The sequence below is a fragment of the Anoplophora glabripennis genome, unplaced genomic scaffold, assembly GCF_000390285.2.
Source record: "Anoplophora glabripennis isolate ALB-LARVAE unplaced genomic scaffold, Agla_2.0 scaffold34, whole genome shotgun sequence".
NCBI classification, from domain to species: Eukaryota; Metazoa; Arthropoda; class Insecta; order Coleoptera; family Cerambycidae; genus Anoplophora; species Anoplophora glabripennis.
The window spans coordinates 1,696,646-1,710,292 of NW_019426074.1; positions in this window are offsets into that span (position 1 = coordinate 1,696,646).

The following is a 13,647-nucleotide window of genomic DNA, read 5'->3' on the forward strand; positions in this document are numbered from 1 at the left end:
TTTTTGAGGAATTTATCGGCAAACTCGAAGACAAAAAGTCGACCTTAATTTGCTACATACTATTTGGATTTTGTGCGGTTGAACTTGGTTCTAAATTTTGCAGTTTAATCAGGATCCTGACAATATCTGATGAATAATTCCGCAAATATTACATAACACCAGTTGCAACTTAAGTTATCTGAAATGCTTTCTGCCGAATAAATTTTTTTCTAAGGCATTTGATCCGTAAACAGCAAATTATTGCATTCAAGAACTTAAGGTGCATTTTTCTAAAAAAAATTGTTATGTAAGACATCGAAATTTTCACACCGTTTTTTAGATAATTATCACTGTCATCAATTTCGAACGAAAAAAATATGCGTTGTCATTTAAAAAAAAATTATGTCATCGCTGCCGTAAGTGGATTACCGAAAAAAAATTTTTCCACATAATAAGGTGCCCTGGATCAAATAAAAATCGATGGGTCTCACCGTTTTTCGAAAAAAAATTGTTTAACGAAAATATGAATTTTATGCAGAACTTTTTTACCACGCTGTATATTCTGATTTACATTAATTTTATAATATTGGGTTGCTCTGTGGTCGTCTATCAACACGTCGTTTTCTTCATCGTATTGTCACTGATGATCAGAAATGATGTCTGTACGTAAATTTGAAACAACAGAAAGATTGGTTAGGCCTCAAAAAATAAGCAACTTCGCGAGCAAAATCAGAACTTCATCCCCGAAAAAAAATGTTATGCGTCTGGTGAGATTGGAAAGGGATTCTTTATTACGAACTCCTACCAAACAATCGAACCGTCAAAGCAAAACTCTATGTCCTACAACTACTCGATTCCAGGCAGCTATTCAATAAAAAAGACCTGATTGGCGATGCGTTCATTTGCAATATAACAATGTGCGATCACATATCGTCAATATGACCAAAATGACCTTTTTGTAGTTGAATTGGGAAGTTCTGCCCCATCCGCCTTACTATACCGATCTCGTGTCTTCTAATCTTCACCTCTTCCGCTCTTTGTCAAACTCCTTACGCGGTGTTTATTTTAAGAACGACAATGAGAGGCTTGGTTGAATGAGGTTTTCGATTTCTACAGAAGAGACATCGAGAAACTTGTTGAACGTTGAGAGTAGGTTTTAAATAACGATGAATATCTTAAATTTGAAAAAAGGAAACAAAGAAACATTACTTATTTCCCAATCCAATACAAAACTTACAATACAATTACAAATTCAAAAGATTTTTGTCTCTTCTGAAATTTCGATTTGTTATGAATTTCGAACAAAAAAGATTTTCAGCATTAAATGTATTGAAATAGAGAATGTTTAGGAATTTCGAGGAAAAAAGCTTACTGTTACTGTTTCCTTAAAGCTGTTTAAAACTGAGGGTTTTATTTTATCCCTAAAATGGCCTGAACTATGTTCAGGTAACCATTCTTTATTTCTACTCTTCCAAAAATAATTGTGAAATTGAATAGCTTCTATTTTAGTGTATGTAAGACCGAAGACATAATTTTACAAGAAAAATCGTTAGAAACCAACGATTAAAAAATGTAAATTTAATAGATATACGCCTACACATAAAAAAGTTATGAGGTAGTCAATGGGGAGAGAATCCTCAAAAAATAACACCTTGTCCTATTATTTTTTTTTACATAATGAGGAAATATACTTTACTTAAATAAAGAAAGATGTGTTTCAAAAGGAAGTCTGTAGCTAAACCAGTTTTAGAAAGACATTAGAAAAATAATGTCTTATAGTATAATATCTCAGTAGGCGTTGACTTTTGTATGGGTTCCTTGATATAAATCTTCTTATTATGACCGAGCGCCCTAGAATTTTACTTTAGGAATCACCTGAACAATGATTGAACAAGCATGCGGCATGTCGCAACAATGACAAAACCAACAGTTTTATTAACTTTTTTTTATTTAATTGTGTATTTATGCACCCTGAAAAGAAACGAAAAGGATAAATAACCCTTTGCATCAAAAGCACCAGTCTTCAGAAAGGCGTGATTTTAGACAATACCGAATTTATAAAAGCAACCCTTTGCCTCTTCAACGTCGAAGAAGCGCCAAATTAAACAAAAAAGTAACTGGAAGTGCCACAAATAAATAATTACGTACAATATATCATTTTACATATCAACTTCCTCTTTGTTTAAATTATAGTAAGATTAAAAAATATTTGTCTTGACGATGAATTATGGTTGGAGGAGATGTTTGTATTGTCATCGTTGTTGATCGTTAAATAAACCTTCTGAAATGATTTATTATGACAACTAACAAATTTATCTGTGGGGAGTATATTAATGAAGTGTCGAATGATTCGAATGTTGAGATAACGGGGGTTATGTATTGGAAACGAACTGTAGCACTGTGTGCTATTTCGCTTTCATGTTCATTAAACAAACTGAATAGTCTAATAGTGAAATGATTTGATCCCTTAACTATTCATTTGTAAATCCAATTGAACATTCTCAAGTTATAATTGATAATCTAGTTAGAGCTGTTGGATATGCCTCCAAGGGTACAGTTTTTGTTTTTGTTTCTTGAATCAAGTTATAATTAGAAAAAACAAATTAGGAAATTCAAATTAATCCGAGAGACTGTCTACTCAATTATAATTAATTAGCTAAAATATATTTTTCTGCACTACACAAAGGAAGACTGTCATATTGTAATTGAAATAGTTACTTTTTTTCTTTAGACATTTTCTTTATACATGAATTGTCAAACCTTACATGATAAAAACTTACAAGAAAAAATCACCCACTTGGTGTTTGTTTTATAGCCAATATGAACTGCTCAAAGACAGCGGCATTGTTAGCTGTGTTATGAAGAAATGGCTGAAAGATATGGTCTAAAACGGAGGCAAGAAATTCTTAGATAGAGGAAAAAAGTTTTTAAAAGGACCGTCGAAAAAGTTGGTGGTTGACCTATTACTAGAGTCGCAGATCAATAAGTTTACTAGTAGGCTGCCAACTGAACATGGTGGACACACATGCGTCCTTAGTATGGGTGTATCATTGGCCTAATAGAAAACATACTCTGTCATAGTCTACCTTAGGTTAGCTACCTATAATATGGGGAAAACCGGCATTTTTACTGATCTCCTCATATATTACCTGCGGTGCTGGGACTCTCATCTTCTGCTCGCTGGTATCATGGATAAGCGGGATGTTCGGACGTCTCCTTCATTACGCCAACCTCAACAAACACTTGGGGATGTGGACGTCGCGCTGACCGATTGTCCTCCATTGAAGGCGAAGTAGACTCCTGGAAATATGCTCAACAATCTAATTTATTTAGCTTTTTTTTCCATTCGTATACATCTTCGGGATGGCATGGCGTGGCTTCTGGCTTTCAATTGAGCCTTAATGCTTTAAATGTTTTCAGCGACACTTCAAGTATAGTTACTCTTGTGCCTATATCAGTATATTTTAGGCTTTGCCTTGCGTTGCACTGGTTTTCAAATTTCCTGTGAGTTTCTGAAGTACGGAAACTTATAGGAGATTGCGTGGGTCTCCTATGAGTACCTAAGAAGATTCTAAAATCTTGTTGTACCCCTTGGGATCTTTACCGCCTAGTTGACAATGCCTGGGTAGACGGGGCGCTAGAACTGATGTCTAGGCCTTGAGTGATGTGCTTGTAAAGATTTGTGACCTTTCGAATTCCAAACATTTGTGATTCATTGGTAACAGTATTATTTACAATAAATGAATGTGCAATCTATGGTTTGCAGAGGCTTTGTACAATGCAAAGAGGATTTGAAGTACTGGCCAGGTTTCGTTCCTGGTTGCCGAACTTCAAGCTACCAGAGTCGACGTTGAATCCAATTCCTTGATGAGTCAGTCAGAAGAGGTTCCTTACCGAAGTCCGCTTTGGAGAATTGGTCTCTTTAAATGTTGATCATATTTGGATTGTAGTCGCATGAAATGAGTGATGGACTGACGTGGCATTGCGGTTCCTCAGCTCGAATTTTGCATTTTTCGAAGTTTTTTATTTTCCGAAATTCAAAACCGGGGTGAATTTTCTATTTCTACAGCGCTTACTCAGCGGCTGCTCGGTCGACAGCATCGGTTTCCGGCGGTGTCGTCTGCTGCGGTTCTGTTGTTTGGAGGCGGCTCAGAGTCTCACAAAGAATTTCGGCGAAAATTTTCGAAACAGTAGAAAATGTTATTTTCCGCGCTGCTCCTTCTATTTCGCGTGGAGGATGGTTTGGATTCCTTGGACATGGATTTTTTACTTTGGCCCTGCGGGTTTCTACTTTGGGGATTAGCCCTGCGTACAGTGTTCAGAGACCCTTTCGTGGTTTCGATTGGAAAGTTGAGAGAAAATTTGAACTTCCGGAACTTGGAATACGAATATAGTTTCTGACGTCAGAGTGTAATTTAATTAGAAGGCTAAAGTTAGATATCTAAGATTATGAAAGTCTTCAATAGACCTATGGTTGGTCGCAGTGGAAAAAGTTAGTGAATCCACTTCATACATTAATAACCTACATCTACAATCCAACTGGTGCCAGCATTGTATATTATAGAATACCAATTCAAATCTGAACACATATATAATGTATACAGGGTGTTTCTGAAATGAGTACCTTCCTTGGAAAGGGTGATAGAGGGCACGAAAATAAGTAAGTGCTGATCTAAAGCATTACGTTTGGTTTAAACAAATTTATAGCGAGCCTGGTGCGGTAGCCAGCTGTACTTTTGATATCGAAGTTTCTGTGTGCCGCAGTCACTGGAACGTCAGCCAATTAGGGAAGCACTTCACGCATGTAGCGAGTCCGAAGCATTCTGGCCGTGCACGTGCACAAGATGCACAGGGTCGCTTTGCGTTCATGATTAATTTTCTAAATTAATTTTCTCATTTAGACCATCAGTTGCTTAATAAAACTTGCTCATTTTCGTGCTCTTCATCACCCTTTTTGATGAACGCACTTATTTCAGAAGCACCCTGTATGTGTATAATATATAAAATGACTTTTTAATTTAAATATTGTTATACTTATTTAAAGTAGACTAAAAACGTATTTAATCAATAATTACTCAAACAGATGTAATATTATTGTGAAACTACATTTGTTTTGTGCGGCCTACACCTAAATTGCAAATTTGTATTCCGCCGTAAAATGGTAATCTCTTGCAATTTCGTTGGTAAAACAAATGAAGGTTACAAATTTTATATCTTAATTAATAACTTAATCGGACAATCATAGCAGTGGTCAATGTAAAATATAGACATTTCATTAAACTTGTTGTGGATATTTTATTAAAAAAATATACCTATAATTTTTTGAAGCAAACATTTTATGGCTACTGCAGAAACTCTTATTAGGAAACTTGTATATATTACTCATTTGCTTATAAACAACCTAAGTGCCTTTATATGTAAACATTTACAGGAATGTGTGGTACATTTATGACCAATTACGCGGCATGTATTCATTAAGCTGCATTTTTTTAGTATTTAACAACGTACTTGATGTTTAGAATATTCCCAGTGATACAGACGAACCGAACGAATTTCTATAAATACTTTCAGACAAACGTAAATCAAGCAAGTTAATAGATTGTTTAAAAATACATTTTAAATTATGAAAATATTATTATAAGCTTACCACTGAACGTTGTTAATATTATAACGAGCGGGGACTGTTCTGCTTCCCAACCAGACGTTGGAAAAGAAAAAAACTAGGAGGCAGGTGTAAACATTTTCTAACAGCACTTTGCCGACAGATGTATGTACTTCGGCTTCTACTCATTAATGCGGTGCCGGCTTTGTAAACACGGTGTTACCGAAACAAGAAGTACTCTGAAACTTTTCCAGAAATTACATAACTTTATATATACTGGAAAAAAAATTCCAAAAATGTATATGTATAGCTGCATCATTAAATCAGAAATCATTAGATATTAAGAAATGTCAAATCCAAAACATAAAACAAAAAAACTAAAAAATCCACCTTCGACAGCCATTTTTCAACGGAAATAACAACCTTGAGAAACCGCATATGAGAATCTGCTATATCTAGGTATTTATTTTGTATTAATAGAATTACTCCTACAAATATGTGAACTAAATATTTTATAAAATTAAAATAGAGAAATATTATTTGAATGTTTTGTCATAGAACATGATTATAATTATCTCTGGGGATTGTGGATATTAGAGCCCCACGTTGAGCGCCACGTCGTAGATTAAGGTGCTTCTGCATTTTCATACCTCTATTATGTTGTTGATTTATGGTTTTACTGAAGTCCTCAATTATTGCCTGCAGTGCTGGGACGTTAGTCTTCAGCTCGCCAGCAAAGCGTATGTCGCTTTTCCTTCATCTATGGCGTGGGTGTTTTGCTTAGAGGTAAGTTCCACGCTCATTATTTTTGACACCCTGGGTATGTCACTGTTATTTGGAGTCTTTCGGTTAAGCCTTCTTTTTTGCACTTTTGTTTATTTGACACTGGAACTGAACTGAAAATTTTCACGCCTTTCTACGCTGACAGCGGTGTCTCAGCAATGGTAGCGTGCTTTGCTAGCATTGTCTGTAACAGCTGATGATGCTGGGCGACAATCGGGACAATTTTGGAAAATTTTCGAAATATTAATGAAATTAGGTATATATGGTTTTGGCGAGATTTGTACCCCGGGAATGGCTTCTGTAATGTTACTTAAATAAATTATTTTGGAAACATGGGTAAATTTTCGAATGCTCGAGACTCGTACTACGACATTTTTATAAGTTCTTAAGAAATGTCTACTGCCATTATACTGTTAATTTGTGTTCGATACATTTGCATTAATGTCTTGAATATTATAACAGAAAAATGCTTAAATCATTTTGAAGAATTTTATCATCTATATCTTCTATTTTATAAGACCTACAGTAAACAAGAGAAGAGACCAATGTCAATTTGGAAACATCTGACGTATGAAACAAAATAAGTATGACAATTTAAATTCCATCTATTCCTTTATCTTTATAGTCGTAGAAACATACACAGTTGTACCCTGCTCTAAAGTTTCATAGTAGCGAAAGCAATGAGAATATTCCACAATTGTAAAGTTTTTGACAATTCAGTGTTTATTACGTAATATTATTTTATTACGGCAACTAAGATGAAGATCATCAATTTAAGTGCCTTTCTAACATTTATTGGTTATATAAAGACTTTGTGAAATCCTTGCATCTCGCGGAAGATTCTTACAGACGAATATTCCTTCAGTTTCACTGAATTTAATATTGGCAATACAATTCAATTACAGGGTGTAAGAAGTATGACTGCCATAACTTCAGCATGAGATAGAGTAATCATAAATGAACAAAAAAGTTGTATATTATAGGAGCGTAAGATTAACAGTTTTCAAAATACAGGGAGTATTAATATTGGGGAGTTTCATCACAACGTGACAACAGCGCTACACAGCTGATGCAACTACAAAACAACTATTATAAGGCTTTTTTTCGCGAGTGAATATTGGTGAATACATCTGACTTGTAGTTACTGTTTCTATCTCTTTTAATCTTATTTCTAACCTTGTCTAACCTGAACAGATGGCGAAAATGTATATATTCACTATTCAGTGATATGTAGTATGTACTTTGACGACTTTGACATATGGGTTTTAACTTCTAACCAGTAACCATAATTTGTCATCATTTATTGCTTCCAGTAATCTAGTGTTGTGGGAATTGGTGTTATATCTCACTATATAATATATGTATTTGCTTCAAATAAAACTGAAGGAATATATCAATGCTTTCTTTGGAATATTTTTAAGTGGCAAATTTAAAAAGCGTGAAAAGTATGTAGATTCTGACGTTGCAAGATATGCGAATATTCGACATAATCGTTATCGTAAGAGAATGGAAGGTTAGGTCGGTTTTTTATGTAATTCATACGAAAAAGACTTGAATTACAAATGATTCCACCAATATTATCTCTGGCCTAGGTCACAAAAAAAAAGAGGATAATCCTGAAGCAAAGTGGATTGCAAATATGTCCCATATAAAAAATTAATCTCACCATCAAGTAAAATATTTGCTGTTTCAACGTCTATGTTTACTAAAACATCTGTGCCTCTAAAGTTTAAATTTAAACTGGCCACTTCCACAACCATATCAGAATCCATCATTTTGCTGAACGATTTTTATACTCATTCAAACAAAATGTCAAAATGAAAAAGGTTAAGTTACCAGCTGACAATACTAGTTGAATATACCAACAGAATATTCAGCTGAAGGGTGAAGAGTTCAGTCATTTGATCTAAACTTGTGACGTCACATAGTAGTTTAAATGACTGACTATTCTCGCAAAAACGTAATATTCACTCATACTACACATACTACAACATACGACTTCACTCGCGAAAAAAAGCCTATTGTGAAACATTTAGTAAATTTCAAGACAATTGTTTTCCAGTTTTTAAATAAATAAAATAAAATGTATCGATTTTGTAGTACGAAGATAGTGTTGTGCTTAAAATTTAGCTCGAATTTTAGTAATTATGAATCTCTTAAAATAGGTGCTTAACTTTTAATCAAATTATGAATTTGAAAAATATGTAATTAAAGTGCCGAAAGATTCACGCCGTTCAAATAATCATACGTATTAAAAATAATTTAGGGACTCACCAAATAGCAAAATTCAGTAATTTTATGCACAAGTACAAAACAAACTACAACATATGCTCAAAATGTCCACCACCTTTGAATCCAATTTTCGAGCACTCGCTGGTAAACACCTCAAGAAAAAGAAATAGTGGTACGTAAAAAACACTCCAACACGGCCCAATTCCAGATACCAACATCAACTGAATTGCTTATTGCTTGACAGCTTAGTACCTCGTGTTATCCGCCGCGCCGTTGTCACATTGCTCGATATGAATTTTATCGAATTTTAAATTTATTACAACGCTAATTATTTTTTAAATTAAGCATAAAGAAGTTCAGAAAAGTGATAAACATTGTATTTTATGGTATTCTATGCACGCAGTTATGTCAGTATTCCTTAATTTATCGAACTTTTGTACATCAAGTTTGAGACTTTGAATTTTTTTTCTCGGAAATGGTTGAGTTTTGGACCCGTGTCATATAAGGTTTTCTTGTTTATTTTAATGTATTCTATCATCTATTAAAATTAAGGCAGTCAAACTTCTAACACCCTGTATATTCGGTCAAAGACTGTCTAACCAAGATTGATAATGATAAAAATTTAAGATTTAAAGATTTAGCCACCAACAATACAGTAATTAATTATTCGTAACACGTCGGAACTTCCAGCTGGCCATATAAATAGAACAAAGGAAAATGATTTAATGAGATTGTGAGAGAATTTGTCTTTCATTTAGTATTCAACTTTAAATTGAAGTCGAAGAAACCGACTATCGCTCATGTTGAAAATCCTCTTAAATTGCTTTTTTCCCTGTAGAAACCTCAGTTTTCAGGAATTTTTAGAGTTTAATAGGAAAAATAAGTTTTCAATTCAGGGCGCACATGATAGAATCTGACTTGAAAAATAAACCGATAGAGACTTCTTGCCTTCAATCAATCAAACATATTTTTCCTATCTTTTCCCTCTAAAGTAAAGTATAAAAATGATCTAAAATAAGTATACCTACAGTTGCTTTTGTTAAGACAATTTCCAGTTTATTTGTGCTTCGATTATCATATACTTAAACGTATTTAGAATTCACTTAAAAGCAGACTCTAAATATTATGATAACTTTTGTTCAGTCGGTTTTCATATATATCATAACGTTGTGTATTCCTACGTTTTCCTTTGTATTCAGCAACGAAAACTACTAAAATAGTTTACTTTGTTCCGTGTCGAGTTTGTTTTACATTTCCACCCTACCAAACTGCGTTATTATATTTACATGAAAGGCAGAAGTTACTTCTATACATTTCCCTTATCAGCCATCGATCGTCAGAACAGTTCTGTGAATAGAGTGTTTTGTTAGCTATAACTTCAGGTAAGTTTAATTTGTATTTGAAAACACTCACGTAACTTTTTAGAAATAAAAGTATAGAAAAATATACAATTCAGGGCGACCTATGAGCAAGTTCAGATAAAAATAAAAGAAAAGGTTATATGAATGTTCTAAAACAGCTTCCGTCTAATATAGTTTGAAAGAAATAATTTTTTTAAGAACCTGTGACTATAGCTTCACAAGATTTGATATGGTAAAACCTACAGTTCGTACGATATTTGTTGAGAAAGAATTGCAAGAAAACCACTCCGTCACTTTCTTATAATTCACTGGATTCGACACCCTAGGTAGAAAGACATTGGCGGAAAATTTTAAGACACGCCCTATCACGGTAAATTGTTCCAGTAGTTCCGATAATAGAACTTTATTGGCTTATTCTTATGGAATTATATCTCAATAAGTATTGAACTTACCAAATAACTTGGGAACAATATTTAAGGATGACTCTGTCTTGTTATATTAAACCATTTGTCGCAAAAAAATATATATACTGACCTCTTACAAAAAAGTGTGAATATATTGGAACCTTGAGGGAATGATGCGTCATATTTTCATATGACACAACAAAACAAGTGTTCAATGTTGCCACCTGCTTTGTCAAGAAATAAGCGAGCTCGCCGAACTAAAGTCACTTTAATTGCCACTGTGGATAGTGATTTAAATGGGGCTATTGATAGAATGAATCAAGATCTACAAAACATTGAACATTATTTAAATTGCAATAAACTAAGTTTAAATACTAATAAAACTAAAGCGATGGTAATTACAACAAAATATACCTAAATATTCTAAAATAAATATAAATAACTTAAAAATATCATTTGCCAACACCGATATCGAAACTGTAAAAATATTAAATATTTGGGATTCTTTCTAGATAATACCTACATTAAGTTTTAAAGATCATATATTATATAAAAAATAAAATAACAAAAAAACTTTATTTCTTGGCAAGAGTATAACAACATTTATTGATTATGACAAATATTACTATTTATAAAACAATTATCCAACCACATTTTGACTACTGTTCAAGTATATTATATTTATTTGAGAGTAACGTGCAAAAACAGTTTAAAATTTTGCAAAATAGAGGAATGAGAATTATATTGCGATGCAATAGAAGTACATACTCCCATATATTTAATGATTAACGTGTTGGAACGGATGTATGTAGAATTACGTTTGAAATATTTAGCATTAGTTTTTATTTACAAAATAATCAATCATCAATTGCCTTCTTCTTTCGAGCCGTTTATAAAATATGTTAGAGAAATATACAATTACGATACAAGAAATGTAAATTGCTTATATTTGAATCATGCAAAAAGGGCATCCGCCCAAAAAAGTATTTTCTTTAAAGGTTTCAAAGAATTTAACTCCTTGCCCATAGTAGTCAGTAGTCCCGCCAGTAATATTGAAAATTCTGTTTCTTTAAATGTATTTAAACATAAACTTCGTGATTTTCTAAAATAAGTAAAATTAGTATATAGCAAATTGTACCCATGTTAAATTTTATGTTGTCATATAATAATTGTATATTGTATTTTAATAGACTTATAGATATATGCTGCATGTGTATATTAGGTATTTTCCTATTTAAATAAAGTTTCTTTCTTTCTTTCACATTTACAAAAACTATCTCCTGATAGTCTGTGATGCAGCGTCAAAGCGAAATGATAGATGTTCAATATTAGTGAGTCCTATGAAGAAAAAATTTCGCATACATTATTTCTGCCACAGCATTTTGTCTGTATTCACCATATCTCAAGAGAATATCCACCAATTCGTGATTATTGTAATTATTCTCCATTATAATAAAATACAAACCACTAATAAAAATAACACTTGATTACTATGACTTTATTCACACCATATTGATACCAAAACACAGGATATTTGATGCGCGAGAATACCAGTTAAGAAACAACTAATTTTAACCCCAGTAACATTTTTGCTCTGAAACTGCTTTCTATTTTTTTTTAGAAAAAGATAATCTATTTGAAATTTATTCGATAAACTAAAATTTAAAGAAAATTATATGTACCTAAAGCAACTAACATTTTTTTCGTAAACTGTACTTCGGCTCCACCTCTGTGGATGAATATTTTTCCTTTGCTATATTTTTGCATCTAATACTCTAAACTTCAAGTGATAGCCGTAGTGGAAGGAAAATATTTAGTTTTATTTGGAATCTCTACTACCGTCGATTTTCAGCTGCAGAAAATATGCCGTGATGGCTCCACGAACGTGAGTGCGACTGAAAAATGTTTTATGAAATACTCTAAAATCTCCAAGTGAAGTAGTAAGTTTCCCTCATACTAGCGAGAGATGCCGCAAGGTGTTTTCTATGGCTGGGAATATTCACATTTTCTTGAGAAAGCAAAGAGAAATTTACGACACAATTGCTCAATAAAACTACCCCAGTAGCCGAAATGTATCTACTTCCCTATTCCTCGGTACTTACATTATACACTGCCATGAGTTTTACTGCTGTTATAAATTTTTTTTATTCGATAAGGAAGTTGCGTACCTTAAAAAATGAAAATATACATGTTGTTAATTATTTTTATTTGGCCAAGTTGGTTTTTCCCAATGTACATACTGCAAACACAATGTGATAAAAACTGTTTTTTATGTGTGACACTTTCTTTTTGCATGCTCCACAAAAATATACTTACTGTATACGAGTTGCGTACAATATTTGTTCTACCAGTGTGAAAGATATGTTATAAATAATGTCATTGAATATTTATTTTAGTAAATAAGAATTAAAAAAAAATAATAAATACGGTTCGAATAAAATTTAGTCAAAAATAGTCAAGATTATACTCACATCTACTTAACAATTTAGTTTTATTAAATTCTGGCTAATTAAATAATTGTCAGTATTCTGGAAATTGTACAGTGTGTGTAAGTATTTTACGTGCCGTTGTAAAAAAGTTCTTTTCGAAGTAACTACAGTGAAGATTGGTTATAATATCTTAAGGGAGAATGGAATTGCGTCGTTATAAACGTAATGTAGTAAGCAAACTTAAGGGTGGACATATGTCGCAATATGTGATTGACTTTTATTGTCGCCAAATAATTATCAACGTTTAGGGGCCGTTTAAAATGGATCATGATGATGTTATGTTCTCAAAAACAAAACAGAATTGTTTGGATTATGCGATTAACTGCAGCACCTTGTAACAATTTATTTATGGTTTCGTTTTTAAATAGAATTTATTTTTCGGATTGTGATATGTTCTAGTTTTATTTTTTGGGGAACAGTATTTTATCTCCAATTTCCGTCACTTGATGTGTGAAAATTGGTTTAAAATAGATCTCATTTATTAAATATCACGTAATTTATTTTTTGCCCAGCAAATTTAGATATATTTTTATTTAAGTTCTATTTTCGAAAAAATCTTGCTGTTCTTCAGAATTCAATTAAAAAAGACATCAAAGGCTAATTTAGATCAGCTTATATTGTCAGTTTCCTGTAAATATTATACAGCGTGTTCAATATTCGATACATCAGCAGTAGTATGTACACATCCCGTTTTTAATAATAATAGTAGTAATAATAATAGTAGTAATAATAATAGTAGTAATAATAATAGTAGTAATAATAATAGTAGTAATAATAATAGTAGTAATAATAATAGT